Genomic DNA, 14,492 nt, shown 5'->3' with positions numbered 1-14,492 from the left:
TGTCTTGAAGTTTGATTAATTTTTAAAATCTAAACTATTTCAACCTCTCCTGTAGAGGAAGTGTGGATCTCTTTTGTCTTTCTCTGTGGATGCAGTAAGATTATAACCCTCCCCTGCCTCTGCGTTGGGAAGTCATGTCTGTTCAGAGCAGCACATCCCCAGGGCCGCCTAACGCCGAACGCAGCCGGAGCTGCTGCAGGAGAAATTATCAGAAGCGCAAGGGCTTTTTTACTGCCCCACTTTTGATGATGCTTTTGATTTTGGAATTGCAGAGGGGATGGCAAGAGTTTTATGCTTTGCACAAGTCAAGGTTCAGACCTAGAGTTCTGGGTCAAGATGACAATGCCTCTAAAAGGAAAAAAAGACTTTAAATTCCTTAGGGGAAGATGTGCCTCTCATATGCTAGTAAAATATCCAGCACTAGGTTTAGGTTAGCAGCCAGACCAGCCAACATCCACGATCTACCTTGTACAGGGAGGAGGCCAGCAGATCCCTGAGGGCTTGAGAAGCTGCAGAAGTCACCTGCACAGAGACGTGGATGGGTCCTCCGTGCCAGCGTGGATCCTGCCGGATCTCCGCGTGGCCCCCGCTGCTGACTGGAGTCTTCTGCAGTGAGGTGGCACATCCATGGCTGGGGCCAGACACGCTGGGCCCAGCAGTTACTCTGCTCCCCAGTAGTGAAGCAAGGGTTGCTCTTCTCACTTGAAGGTGCAGCCGTATCTCCCAGGCGCTGGAAACACGGGACCGTGGGATTGCAGGCAGGCGATGCCCAGATTCCTCGCCATGCTTAAATATTTCTTCTAGGTGCTGTGCTGCCTGGCTGCTGCGGGGCTTCGTTGGGAGCCAGAGGGGATGGCAGGGCCCTTCTCTGTCTTAGCACGCATGGGGTAAGATTTGGCTGTAGAAAACTTAGGGTTGTTTGAAGTTTTTCTATGTTAAAAAATACAATTAACTATTCAGTTGCTATAAATCCGAGTGATACAAATTTCCCACTCGGTGTGAGGCAGGGCTGTAACTTTGCCAAAGGCAGTTTGTGCCCTGCCCTCCCTGTGTTGCCGGCTGCCAGCCCTGCTGCGGGGCTGCGAAGGCCTGCAGAGTCGAGGGGAAGGCTAAAAGGAACAACAAAATAGCTCTTGGAGTGACGCTGTGTTCTGGGTGCTGCTTCTGTGCTTCTGTTCTGTCTCCTCTTTGTACCTCTGAGGGAAGAAAAATTGAAATGTTTTCCTGCTGATGGGATGGTGAGCAGAGGGCTGCTGCTAGCTCGTGTTGGTCGTGTGAGATGCAAAATGAAGTTCTTGTATCACTTGGGAATTTTGTGGAATTTGCTTCCATTTGACTGTGATTCCAGATGAAAAGGAGCAACTGTCTGTTTCTGTACAGTGCCATTTTAATTTACTTTAAGTGGTTTTGAGTTTGGGGAGGAGGGTCTGCTGCTTTGTTTTCAGTAGCGGGAAGGCAGATGTTATTTCACTGGACTATCTGGAAGCGTTTCCTCATCCCGCAGTTCTGGTGTAGGTGCACATCTTCTGAACAAAGACAAATTCCATTGGAAGTGTTACACAGTTAGTTGCATTTCCAGTTATTTTAATGATTCCTTATTTTTCTAGCACAGTAGGTTAGAAACGTGTTAAAGCTAGTGGTAAAGTAATTTATGAAGGGCAGATGGAGTTCAAAAGGTTCAAATATACAAGTTCAGTTCCAGCGTCGTTTGGATCTTCACACCTCAGTGTCCCAATAGAGAAACTGGATACTGAGTTTTTACAGGTTTTACTGTAAAAACTGAGCCCTCCAGAACTCTTAGTAACTAATGGATTTTGCAGAAGTGATTTGACTACCCTGGATGTCCATTAGCTGTTTTGCTTTTATGTATTTGCTGGAAACCTAAATGGCTTTTACGTGCACTTTTTTACTAGTTATATGTTTGCAAGAGATGTCTTTTGTATTACAGTAGCCGGTAGGAAAAAAGTGATGTACTCAAAAATTGTAGGAGCATTTAATCATAGTATATCCTAACTAGAATCTAAACTGCGTGTTGTCAAGAAAGTTTCCATCTGTAGCACACCAATCCCAAGCTGACTACATGCAGTTTTAATCTTCTGACTCCTGAATTTATTCTTTGTGTGGCTTTGCTGGTGTTAAAATTTAATCCTCAGCAGTTACGTTGTATTAAGTCTATATTTCTCTCCTTGCCTTGCGTGTCCTACTTTATTACTGGCAACGGATTTTAAAATATCCTGAAAATCTGTGTTTTCTAATAAGGGGATGATTGATAAAATACCTTTCTACTAAATGGGTAGTTTAAGAAAGTTTCTTCTCATAGTTGTTGAGCTACTAGAGGCTTAGCAAGATTAACTCCCCATAATATACTATTCCTATTAGAGGTGCACGTCTTTGATGGGCAACTCTCAAAAATACCTTGCTGATTTAAAAGAGTTTTTCATCCAGTTATATTCATCGTATGTCACTTGTACTGGTTTTATCTATATTGCATCACGAATGAGAATGAATTTTGTACACTAAGGGCAATGTATACCATTTTCTGTGTTGCAAAATGGTACTGAATAAGAAAAAACTGGGTAAATCTATAGATTTTCAGGTACGTGTGACAATTCTGGAAATTTTACACATGGAAAAACTGGCTGGCACAACAGCAGAGGATTGATCAAACCATTCCATTTTGGAAGAGTAGGATGGGTGTGTTTCTCTGTGTCGAACAAGCACTTAGGAGGAAGGTAGGGTGGAAGCTGGTATGGTTCACCACACAAGGGTTTTATTTTGTGGTGGAAAATCTAATCTTTCCGAGACTGTTTCTCTTGGGTATAAGTCTGAAGTCTGCTTTATATTGGGAGGTTGGCATGAAATCCGCAGCACTTAAGAGGATAAAGGCCTTTGTCTCCAAAATGTACATTTTTTTTGGAACTATAAAGGCAGTGGAACAAGAAATGGTTTTAGGTATATAATGTTAAGATCCAATCCTGTAATCCTTTCTCAAGTAAAAATATGTTTTAGATCAATTTTATTGATTCATATCTTTTTTCCATGTGTTTTAGAAGATTCACTTAAAAAACGAAACCTTCCACATTTAACTAATGATTAAAGAATTTTAAAAGATTAATTATAAGGACCTACTCCAATTAGCCAGAGTGACATCTTCTGGTTCCTCTGTAGCACCATTTGATTTCTGGGCAAAGCATGGGAGACTTTTTTTTTTTTTAAATACCATTTCTCTTATTGCCTTTCTCATTTACATGGTCGCTTTAAAGGACCCCACAACCTATTCATACATTAGGAAATTGGGTAGCTCTTCAGCTTCAAGAAATACTAAACAATATTTTGAGAACTGTTGTGCTTGTTAAATAACGTGCAATATTTGAAGCCTTTCTCTCCTTACTTGAAATATTACAGAAAGATGGATAATAAATATAAGCAAAGCATGGGAACAAAACAGGGCAGGGTTAGGAAGGGAAGAACTAGATGAGAGGAGAGGTGATGCAGGGAGTTGCTGGGTCAATAGATGTGTTCAGTTTTCAGTTTACAGGCAATGGGACGGAAGAAACAGAATCAAGAGGAGGAGGAGTTGAAAGGAATAAAAAGACAGACTTACCTAATAAGTAAATTTGAAATTGTATCAGATAAATAGATGAAAACAAGAGCAGATCCCTGACTACTGCAAGTTGTTCTGGCAGCACTGACTTCAAATCAGTTTACACTAGCTCGGGATCTGGACAGACTGACTGAGTTGAGAGCAGAGACTGATTTTTAATCTGGACTTACTTGCTTTGTAAACTTAAATTTGACGGTTTTTAACATCATAAATTAATATGCAACAAAAATAGAGTTGTCATAGATACCCACAAGGAGAGAAAATGGAGAAAAAAGATTGGCTGTCTGGTGCACGGTGATTTCTGATGTCAGAGGATTGACGGTCAGTTTGTTGGCCAAGCACTGCTACACTTCCATTCCGATGTAAAATTTAGAGCAAATGATGTGCAGCATATTGCTGGGGGATGCGTTCTCTGGCCTCCCCTTCTGTGGAGGCACCTCCTGAAGGCAAGCTGAGGCTGCTTTTAAAATGAGCCAGCATCCCTTGGATGGGCTGAGGTGCAGCAATTTGGGAATTGCTCCCAGCTGGTGGAGAAATGATTTCCAAGCAAGCTGGGTGGCTCTTTAACTGCTCTTCCCAGTAGAAATGAGCTAAAATAGATGGAAATTGTTGCTTTGACAAATAAGCTAATGAGCCACTCAAGTTGCTTTATGTATTGAATGTCGTTGCTTGACAGTTATTATTATTTTCTAATTATATTAAGTTATAAATTATTAACAAGTGTTTAATTTCAGTCCAAACAGATCCAACAAAAGGGATTTGTAAAGTTATGAATTGCAGCAAAATACAAAATTGTTGAGCTTTTAGTATATGCAAACTTGGAGACCCTGGTTATTTCTCCCTCTTTCAACAGCCAGTCATGAAACTTTCTTGACCTTTTCACCTTTAAACTTTATTTGAACTTGGAAAAAAGACTTGTGAATTGTGGAGAAAAAAAAAAAGAAAAGAAAAAGAGTGGGAGCTGGGGGGGGAGAAGGTCTGATTATATGTTACCGTAACAGTAATACTAGCAAAATAATCCTCCTCTTGTGCATGAGTGTCTGCTACTGCAAGCTTCGGGGTAATAAGCTCACATGACATGCCTAGAGGCTAATGCTGGCCTCTGCTTTTTTTTTTTTTTTTTCTTTTTTTTGTACATATTTAAACAAAGGCTGATTATCCAAACAAGAATTTGGACTGCATCAGCTGGACCAGTTAAATTATAGTTAGTAAAACTTGGCGCCTTCGGAGCTTGGAATGTTACAATTACAGCTGGATCCTCGTTTGTTAGGCAGCCTCACAAAATAATAAAAGTGGAGATTTTTATCTTTATAGGACATAGCTTAACTCTTTGAATACAGAGAAGTAAGTGCCAAATATTACAGTTACTGCTTAGACATACGATTCCGGGCCAATAAACGGGATTCGGCAGTTGTATCCGTGCTCCACAGGACGCGGGGCAAAGGGAGCTGCTTTGCCGGCGCTCGGGTGGATGTTGTGGCACTTGGAGTGGACATTCATTGTCCTCCAGGATTTCTCCGAGATAAGGAATAGGAACACAAGCAGCAATTTGTTGTTTGATCTCCCTTATCTTGCTGCTGTCTTGTTGACTTTATTGCTGTGATTTTATTTTAATTTCTCTTCTTCTTGCATTTCCTTTTGCCATGAAAAAAGCTCGTGTCCATGTAGCTTCTAGATGGTCCCTGGAGTTGGTCTGATTTTCACCTCTCAGATGAGCTGGAAAACTGTCTACAATACTGGCTTCAAATCATTAGCAAATGACTTTGATTAGTCACTTGCAAAGCCAAACTTTGGCTTTCTGGTTGTGTAATATATAGCTCTGGTTGCCAATCAGAAAAATGATAGTTCTTTTCCTAAAATTAAACAGAGAGTCCTTATCATTAACCTAGAACAAATCAATGCCTTTGCATTAATTCACATGGAGCAGGGCCAATTTACAGCTCTCCTTGATCTGCCCGGTGGGTTTTTCTCTGCATAGGTTTATCTCAGTTTCTTTTTTAAGAAAGTGTTTATTGTTTGCATTTTCTGAAAACCTTATTGAGTAATAATGATTGAAACTTAAGCAATCAAGACACTCTGGAATGTTTGCAAGAGCCCACCAGCTGGATAATGTTTACCAGGCTATACCAGGAGTTTTAGCTTTTGTCTTCTTTGCGTAGTGTAAAATCTGCATTCATTAAAGTGTGAAAAAGTTCATTTCCTTTATTGTGACAGTTTTACCATGTTTCATGTACTTCTGTCTCAGTAGTGACAAATAATATGGATAATACGTAATTGCTGCACTCAAGATACCATGGGAGTTGTGAGAGCAAGGAGTAGGTAATTTTGAATGGAAGGACATTAGTTTTCTTGCATTGAAAACTGAGAAGTTAAAGATTTTTAATCAAGATGAACTTGCAGATTCATAAGGTGCAACTTAGTCTGGGAGTAATGATACCAACTGGAAATAAGAAAGACCTAAGGAAAAATTGTGGGTTAATGTTTACTCTTTTATTACTATTTTAATTGAATGACTTTACAACATGACCTTTTAAATTGTAGCTATTTTAAAAGGAGTATTTGTGTGCCGCAGGCCCATGGAAAGCTGTGGTGGGTGCAGCAGCTATCAGCTCCTGCGCTCTCCTCGCCCTGAGCTCTGGGCTGAGCCGGCTCCATGCTCAGCAAGGAGCCCGACACAAGGGCTTTACAGTCAAACACTCAAAGTTTTCCATGGTTGTGGTTCAAGGGAGAACTTCTCTCTCTGTACTCAGGACTTTGGGCAACAGCCGCTTTCCATAAAACTCTTGACTCTTTTGTTGGGGACCACTGAGCCTACAGGAGGTAATGCTGCAGAAGGAGGGACCGAAGCCTGGATTCTGGGGGCAAATGGTTGGACTTTGTCTCCTTCAGAGATTACCTACCGTGTGTATGGGAAGGCAATCAAGGGTTTCTTCTTCCAGTTGTGGGAAGGAGTCTGGTTCTTGCTCTGTGTTCCCCCAGTCATCTTTTTGTTTAGTTCCTAGCCACACCGTTAAGGAGTAGGGATGCCCCGATCAGTCTTTTGCACGACAATATTTAATTTCAAGCAGCAGTATTTGGTTTCTGGCCAGAAGAAATCCTTCATTTATTACATCTGCTCTCTTGCTTGTTTTCTGTATTGAATAGACTCACCTGATGCCATAGTGAGATGATTGAAATAGTGCTTTACTGATTTAAGGGACCCAGGTTTACAGCCTACAAATGTCTGTGGTACCTGGAATACCCATCAAGAAAATATCATTGGTAGTAAAATAGAAAAGAAGGGTTAGCTGATCCACTAGGTATTGCAGATGAGATGATCACCTAGCTGTTGACAGAGGGAATCTAAAATTTTAGAACCTGTCTTCAGACAGTCGGAATGTATTTTCAGCTGCCAAGAAGTCGTCAACAGGAATGATCCATGGATAAATGAGAGCAACATGCTCTGTCTGCAGGAGGCAGTTCCAGTCCAGCAGCCTTGCTTTTCAAATATTTTCTAAAACACTAGTTAAGATACACTCTTGGATCAAACTTTAGGTAGCCAGTATTATAATCAGAAATTATTCTCTGTCTTAATTTTTCTCATCTGTGGTCTTACCTAATTCATCTTCTCTTTTTCTCTGCTCCTCTGTTCGGTAGATTTATTCCTGGCTCAGCAAGGGAGTGAAGGAGAGGAAGCAGGGCAGGAGCTAGGTGCCATTGTAGAGCTCTTTCTGAACTGTAGTTCCCACCCTCTTTCTTGCATTGTGGATTTATTGTGAATTCATCTTCACTTTAACCTTAAAACAATTCAGATTAAATCACAGAAAGAAAAGAAGAAAGTTTGTGGTGTATGAGTCAAAGTGAGAAGAGGTCCTCAGTAAAATTCCATCAGTTAGAGCTATACCTGGGAAAGAAGAGAGTATTTCTCGTAGAGCATGAGTCGTGTTTGCCGTTAGGGAAAGGAGACAGTGTCCCTCGTTCTAATCTGATGTACTGTAGCTGCTGCAGGAGACCACGAGATGATCTCCCTGTTACGGACACTCTCAGGCTGTTTCCTGTAAAGAGTGTTTTAAATCAATCATGGAAGTCAAAAGATAAAACCTTTCACGAAAATGCCCATTATTTAAGAAAAAAATAAAAGATTTTGAACTATTGTGTCGCTGAGGCTGTTTCTCCAGGAGCCACTATTGATGCTCCACATGCATTATAACAAGCAGAATTATTTTCAATGTATTTAATTTTAATTCATATTCTGCATTATAAAATACTTTCATTGAGTGTACAAGAACCACTTAAAAAGTTGCATTTTTATCTGTGTTTTGGTTTCTCAGGAGCAGCTGATGCACACACAAAAATAGCTGTAGCCTTCTGAGGCTAAAAGGGATGCAAATGGTTTGGGTTTGCTTAAATCAGATTTCTCAGTTCAGTCGTAGTCTTGGGTGAATGGAACAGCAGCCAAGTCTGTTGGTTCTTGGGGGCTGATTGTTGTTTTAAGCTTAATTAGAGTAGCTTTTGCTTAAAAAGAAGGAGGGAAGTTCAATTTAAATGTAGGTATCTATGATAACTCTGTAATACGTCTTTTTCTCTCACAAATTGTGTTTGGAATGGAGGTTTACATAGATGGCCATGGCCGAAAATAATAAGGAAATTCTATTTATGCCACAAGTTAAGAATTCCCATCGCTGGCAAATCTTAATTTACTTCTCCATCTGATTTCTGATGGGAAAAATCTAATCGCTTTTGTACTGGAAATAAAGTTGATTGAACTCAGAATTTTTCCAGTGGCTCAAAAGGTTATTTCCCAAGCAGTTGCTCTTTTACAAACTGCAGTGGTTTTTAATTTATCTGCTTCTTTCAGCAGATAAATGTTCAGCATTAATATATGTAGGGAAAGATAGCCTCTTAATGCTAATTTGTATTAGATGTATGGGTAGGTCGAACATTGTTTAACTTCCAGAATTTCACATGAAATCCCTTCTTACAGACATGATGGCAGTAACACCCTAGAGATGGAGCTGTGTGATATAGATCAGCTAAATATCATTTCTATGGTTTTCTTTCTTTTTTCCCACTTGAGGACTTTTGCTGCCTATAGGAACTGTTCAATCAGTATTAACATGCAACTTGTCAGGAACATGTTCTTAGAAATACTTACTCTGAAGGTCCCTAGTCTTGTAATAGAAAATGTCAGCCATGAAAAACAGGGATTTATCTGTGTTTTTTAATTTTCTAAAGAATTATAGAATTTCTATTTGTTCTGGGAAGCTGAAAACAGAAAATAAAATGTTCTTTGCCTTTTTATTTCATAGAATCTGAATTTATTCACACTTTTTCCTGGTGGTAATTTCAGTTGACTTGAGTAGTACCTGTTGGTGAGAGGAGAGCTGATGGCAGGCCAGCAGCTTTTTCATTCACCATAGTTTGCCTTCACAAACCTATTTAATGTGATCAGCGAAAACAAGGTTTTCTTGTGAGATGTCCAACTCTTTCTGGTTTTGGCAAACTCAAAGCTATTCGGAGACTTGCGCTGCTGGAGGAAAGTTTTGCTTTTTGTAGCAATCCCAAGTAGAAAGGTTCGAAGCAAGGGTGGTATCATTTAAATTGTACTCAGACTTTTCAAACCTCAAAGGTTTGTACCAAAAGCAGCATTCAGAAGCTTAGGTGAGTTTTCCTTTTACCAGGGCCTTTTCACAGAACTTGTTTTCCCATCACTTTGGCAAATTTGATTCAGTTATTTCAACCAGCATGAATGGATCCACCCTCAGAAACAATTGCCATGAGTAATGGTGCTGGATTTTGTAGACATCAGCACTGAGAAAGAGCACGTTGCTGAAAATGAATCAAAGCTACACGAATGGCCAAGGTTGGGTTTGCTTTACACGTGGTGGAATTACTTAATTGGTGGAATTACTTAACTCAAGAAACCAGTTGTTTTTATAATTATGGTAACTTTTTTGTCTGCCAAGTTACTTTCAATGTAGCAGGTTTAAACTGATCCAATTAGTAATGAAATTGGTGTAATTACCCTAGCCCTTAATTAAATGTGTGCACGCACACTGGCTTTCAGTGTTTTGGGGTGGGGATTTTTTTGCATTATCCTGTTACAGAAAGCAGATTTCTCTCCATATAATCTTTATTTAAAGCATTTGTGATGAGACTCTCTCTGCCAGGTAATGGGGGTGGAATATGATTTTGAGGATAAATTCGCTGGTTCTTGGGGGCTTGGACTCCTTGTGGCTCTGCACCCCTTGGCCTGAGGTCCCGGCGTTCAGTTGCACTTTGGAGAGCTGAGCCTCCAATGTGGGGTGGCTGTTGCCATCGCAGTGCCAAAACATTAACTGGCACATGGAACAAATCAGCTATTTGTAATAACAGGAACCGTGATAAACACTTGACAGGGTTCCCCGTGATGTGACTTGTTTGGTGTTCAGAGAACAGCTTAGCAGCAAGAGTCATCCATGACTGCTATCATTGCAAAACCTAAATGAAAACTGTCTTGGAGAAGGCCCGAAGAAATCCTCCAAGATGAGGGAGGCTTGCTCTGCAATCTGCAGAGATGCTGGTTAAACTCGTGTGCAGCGTTATGGAAAATTTTACTTAGCTGTTGCCTTCCCTGTAGCTGATTAATACAAGATTCCAGTGTTCCCAGTCCATTAATCTTCACAAGCACATCTGCATACTGAAAAATATTTTTTAAAACAACATTAAAAAATTACAAGCGCTGATAATTTTGAAGATAAAAAGAACTAAAAGAACAACCATAAACTGTAGTTCACTTGCATTATATGAATCCCAATCCAACGTGAGAGAGGGGCTTTGCCATTTAAAATATTTTAATTGCATAAGAGGAAAACTTTGAAAAGTGATTGTTCTCCAAGCCCTGAATGTGGTTCCCACTGCGAAATAGCCTGGCCTGCGTTGTATCAAGTAATAATATCTTGCAAGTCAAAAAGGTATTAGGGAGGTGTTAGAGACATCACAGGAGGAGTTAAGAGTTAACGTTGGGGGGTTGAGAAAGTTAATTTTCTTTAAAAGAAACTAATAGTGAAGACGTGTAAGAACCAAATACTAGGAAAGCAGGCTCTGGTATTTTAAGGAGTGCGTATCTAATGGCTGGCTAGAGCCATTCTTTTCTAGCACATTTGTTGATACAAACAATGATGAATAATAGTGATGTCCAAATGCCTGATATTTCCTGAAACAGAGTGTTTTTAAGCATTCCCTTTGTCTTTTGAAACGGCAACTAAATGAACAACAAACCCCATGATTAGCTTTATGGCCCTGGATTTCTATTTATTTTATCAAGTACTTTTCTAGTAAGGAAATACCCGGCAAGCATGCCAGGTGACTTTGTGATCCCCTTCCCGTTTATCCCAGAAGTACTAAAAGACCTTTTTGTGCCTTATTGCACAAGGCAGCGTCTCCTTCAAGGGAAGGCGCTTCAGCATGATAAAACCTCGTAGACTCCGCTCCCCACTTCCAGTGGGAATTGCATCACGAGGCAAGCCAAGGCTTACAGCTCGGGCAGGAGCACGCCGCGAACCCACCTTCTCTCGGTGGCTTGGGCTGAGGTGCTGCCAGGCACCTTCTGCCAGCTCCGGCGGCCGCGGCAGGGCAGGGGGCAGCCGTAGCGGCTCCAAAGGCTGCCGCGGGGTTCGCCAGCGCGGCTCTGCTCCCAGTTCCTGTATCCCTCCCGAGCCAAGCGTCTCCAGCCGCGACGGGAAGGAGGCACCGAGAGCAAACCGAGTGGGGAAGGGCCAAAAATCTGGGAAACTTGGTGTAGCCCTTATTTAGATCAGATTTTTACCGAAAGTAGCTGGATTCTAAGTTAATTTAAAGAACTAATTTTCTGAATCCGAGTGCTTTTATAGTGAGGGGATGTTGTAAAGAAGTTGTTTATAATGGAGTTTATCTTAGACTGAAACCATTTGCCAGCCTAATATCAGGAATGGTCTGAAAAAGCCTTACAGTGGTGGTAGCTTAAGGAAGGGGACCAGGGTGGGGGAGAAAACCTAATAAAAATAGCTGAGATCATTCAACAGTTATCAAGAAACAGATACTGCAGTTTTATAACAGAGAGCACTAAAAGTATATGCACTCTTAAAAGGCAATTAAAATGTATACTCCAAAACTATAAAACATTTTCTTTTCATCTGGAACGTTGAGGGCAGATTACAACACATTAATAACGTTTTGTTTAGAGTTCAGTTTCTGATGGCTTCCAAATGCAGTCTGTGTAGATTAACCAGAAGGAGTCCAGTTCTCTTTTAAGAGAGCTTGTAAAGGAAAGCAATGTGGTAAGATTGTTATGAAAAGCTAGTGTATTTAGGAAATAGCACTTAGCAGGGTCTCTCTGAATGGCTGCCAGGTCAGGAAGCTGAAGTGCAAGGCTTGGCCCTCGTTCAGGCCCCCCAGTCCCGGCTCCTTGACCACACAGTACGTCAGGAGCATGTCACGGCGAGCCAGGAGCTCCACCACGCCTCCGCCGCTTGGCACACGCATTTTCACATAACCCAGGGCTCCGGGGGGGAGGGAGGCACGCCGGGGCCAAGGGAACAGGCTGCTTTTTAAAATAGAAATGGATAAATAAAAAAAGCATGGGAATCGAGCGGTCGCTCGGTCCCGTCGCCGTGGATAGCGGTGTCGGCTCGGCGGGGCAAGGGCGGCCGGTCGGCGGGGGAGATCGCGCCCTTCTCCCGGGGAGCTCGTCCTCTTGCCTTCCTGCAGGCCTGGCGCGGGCTGTACCTCTCCTAAAGGAACCGGGGAGTACGAGGGTGTTGTCCCAACAAGACCCATGTTAAATATGCAGAGAACCACCATGTGAGGGGAAGCGTGGGCGGCCGGGTGGCACGGCCGCAGGTCGGAGGTGTCTCCTCCGGGTCCCGTGCCGCTGCAGGGTTGGTGCCAGTCGGCTCCTTTCTCCAGGCCTCCTTTTCTGCTCCAACCTGCCTTGTCTCTGACGGCCTTTCCAATGGCAGGACGTGGGAGTGGAGCGCAGGCCCGTGGGCGAGGTGTCCACCAGGCCTTGTGCTTGCACAGGGCAAGGGAAGCCGTGGAGACGTGTCGGGCTGGGAGAGGCTGCCGGGGGCGGATGGGCCCCGGAGCTCTGCTCCTGCCCTACAAGCCGCCTCGGTTTATCCACTGAAAGCATTTCTTCTCAACAAAACCGTACAAATTCTCATTCTCATCCCTAAGTATTGCCTTCACATTTAATTAATCCTAGTAATGTGTACCAAGTTTCTGTAAATCCTACCAGTTTAGGAACTTACTACACATTCTCCAGTGAAGCCTCGAAGGTGTGTTGGGAGACAGGCTGTGTTTCCTTTCCCTCACCATCTCCCTGAAGGCAGCAGTCCTGAGGGACTCCGCTTGAGCCACGTGCACAGTTCGGTTTTGGTTTTGGCCAGCGGATCGAAATTCAGAGAAGGTGGGATGTCCTGGTAAGCCCAGCAGTACTAGTTACATGCTTACATGACCCAGGTGCTTTAGCTGAATCAACATGGCGTTTTGGTACAGGTTTAGTTTCGTTCGTTATACCGTCACTGCTGGAACTGTTGGTGACTTTTTCATGGCTGTTTCGTGTTAGGAGAAGGTCAAAATGAAATGCACTGCCGACCTAGCACATGATGTAATTCTTCAGTATCTCTCTTGTCCACATTTCCTCCTTTCTACCTTGCAGCCAGCTCTGTGGAAACCCACCAGGCATTAAGTAGAATAATATGGCAGAGAAGCTTTTATTTTTCTGAAATGCCACAGCAGTATATTTTGTATTAAATGCAAAAGGAAAATGATTGCTGTCCATTCACTCCTTCAAGACAGAGTTCCCTTTGGCTGTGCTTTATTTGACTGTATAACTTAATGCTGATCATTTGTAAAGGCTGTAATCATGGCTATCGAACTGCTCTCTCGCCCTTAGAAATGGATCCCCTGGTTAGAAAAATCTGCTTTTCACAGCCACTAAGTTCACTTCAGAAATATTTTGAGAGAGATGAGGGAGGATAAAATGCATGGTTACGTTTAACACTTGGTACACTAATAACTCCTGCCTTTCTTGGAAAGAGCATTGTGTGTTACGAGCATGTTGTACATTAGCGACTCGTACGTTTGATGGGAAAAATCTAATAAATTGTCATTACTCAGAACTGAGTAATTATACACAAAATTAAATGTGTGCGTGTGTGTATGTGAGAGAGGAACTTTAACTTGTTATTGGTTTCAGACAGTGACTCATTAAGCCATCCTAATGCCTCGGATATGCTGCAGAAGACTCTAAATGTTAACACATTCTCATCTCCATACATGAGGATTTGAACACGTAATTCCCTGAGATGAGACTATACTTCTTGATTTTTATTTCTAAATCTATGCTAAACTGGCAGATGTTAGGGAATAGCTTTTAGCATTTTTCATTTAGATTGTGATTAAAAGGTAAGGGTTTTTTTTTCTTAAACCCAGCAAAACTAATTATTCATGAGCGCAAAAATCATCATCCCCGACTAACAGACGTCTCAATTTAGGGTCAGCAGCAGATAACATGAGGTATGTAACAACTGTTGGATCATTCAAAATGCTGCTGAGTCCCAGCATGGTGTTTCTGTTTTTCATTATCTGAAGGAACAGAGGAGAGGAGAAAGTTCAGCGAGCCGCCCTTGCCGTTGCTCCCACAGCGGCCGCGCACGCAGCGACTGCCGCATCGGTGGCTGGTGGGACGTGGGTTTGCTCAAAGCTGCGGGGAGGCCTTTGCTTCTGACTCGTTGGGCTTCAGCTTTTGAGCGATCGTTTCCAGGGGCTAAAAAGCTGAGAAATGAGAACGAGGGGAAAAAAAAGTTTTCTAAGCTGTTCCAGGGTGACTGAATTCCTTCAGCTGCCCGTGTACTTGAAGACCTATTACTGGAATAACAGTTTTCAC

General features: G+C 42.2%; 1 protein-coding gene across 7 annotated transcripts in view; it reads left to right on the top strand.

Annotated features, from left to right (window-relative positions):
• Window positions 1–14,492, top strand: part of BCAS3 (BCAS3 microtubule associated cell migration factor) — a 344,583-nt gene that overhangs the window by 238,591 nt on the left and 91,500 nt on the right. The window lies entirely within an intron of this gene.

Source organism: Nyctibius grandis, chromosome 18, assembly GCF_013368605.1.
Source record: "Nyctibius grandis isolate bNycGra1 chromosome 18, bNycGra1.pri, whole genome shotgun sequence".
NCBI classification, from domain to species: Eukaryota; Metazoa; Chordata; class Aves; order Nyctibiiformes; family Nyctibiidae; genus Nyctibius; species Nyctibius grandis.
The sequence above is the reverse complement of the archived record's forward strand: the minus strand, read 5'-3'. Positions and strand labels throughout refer to the sequence as shown.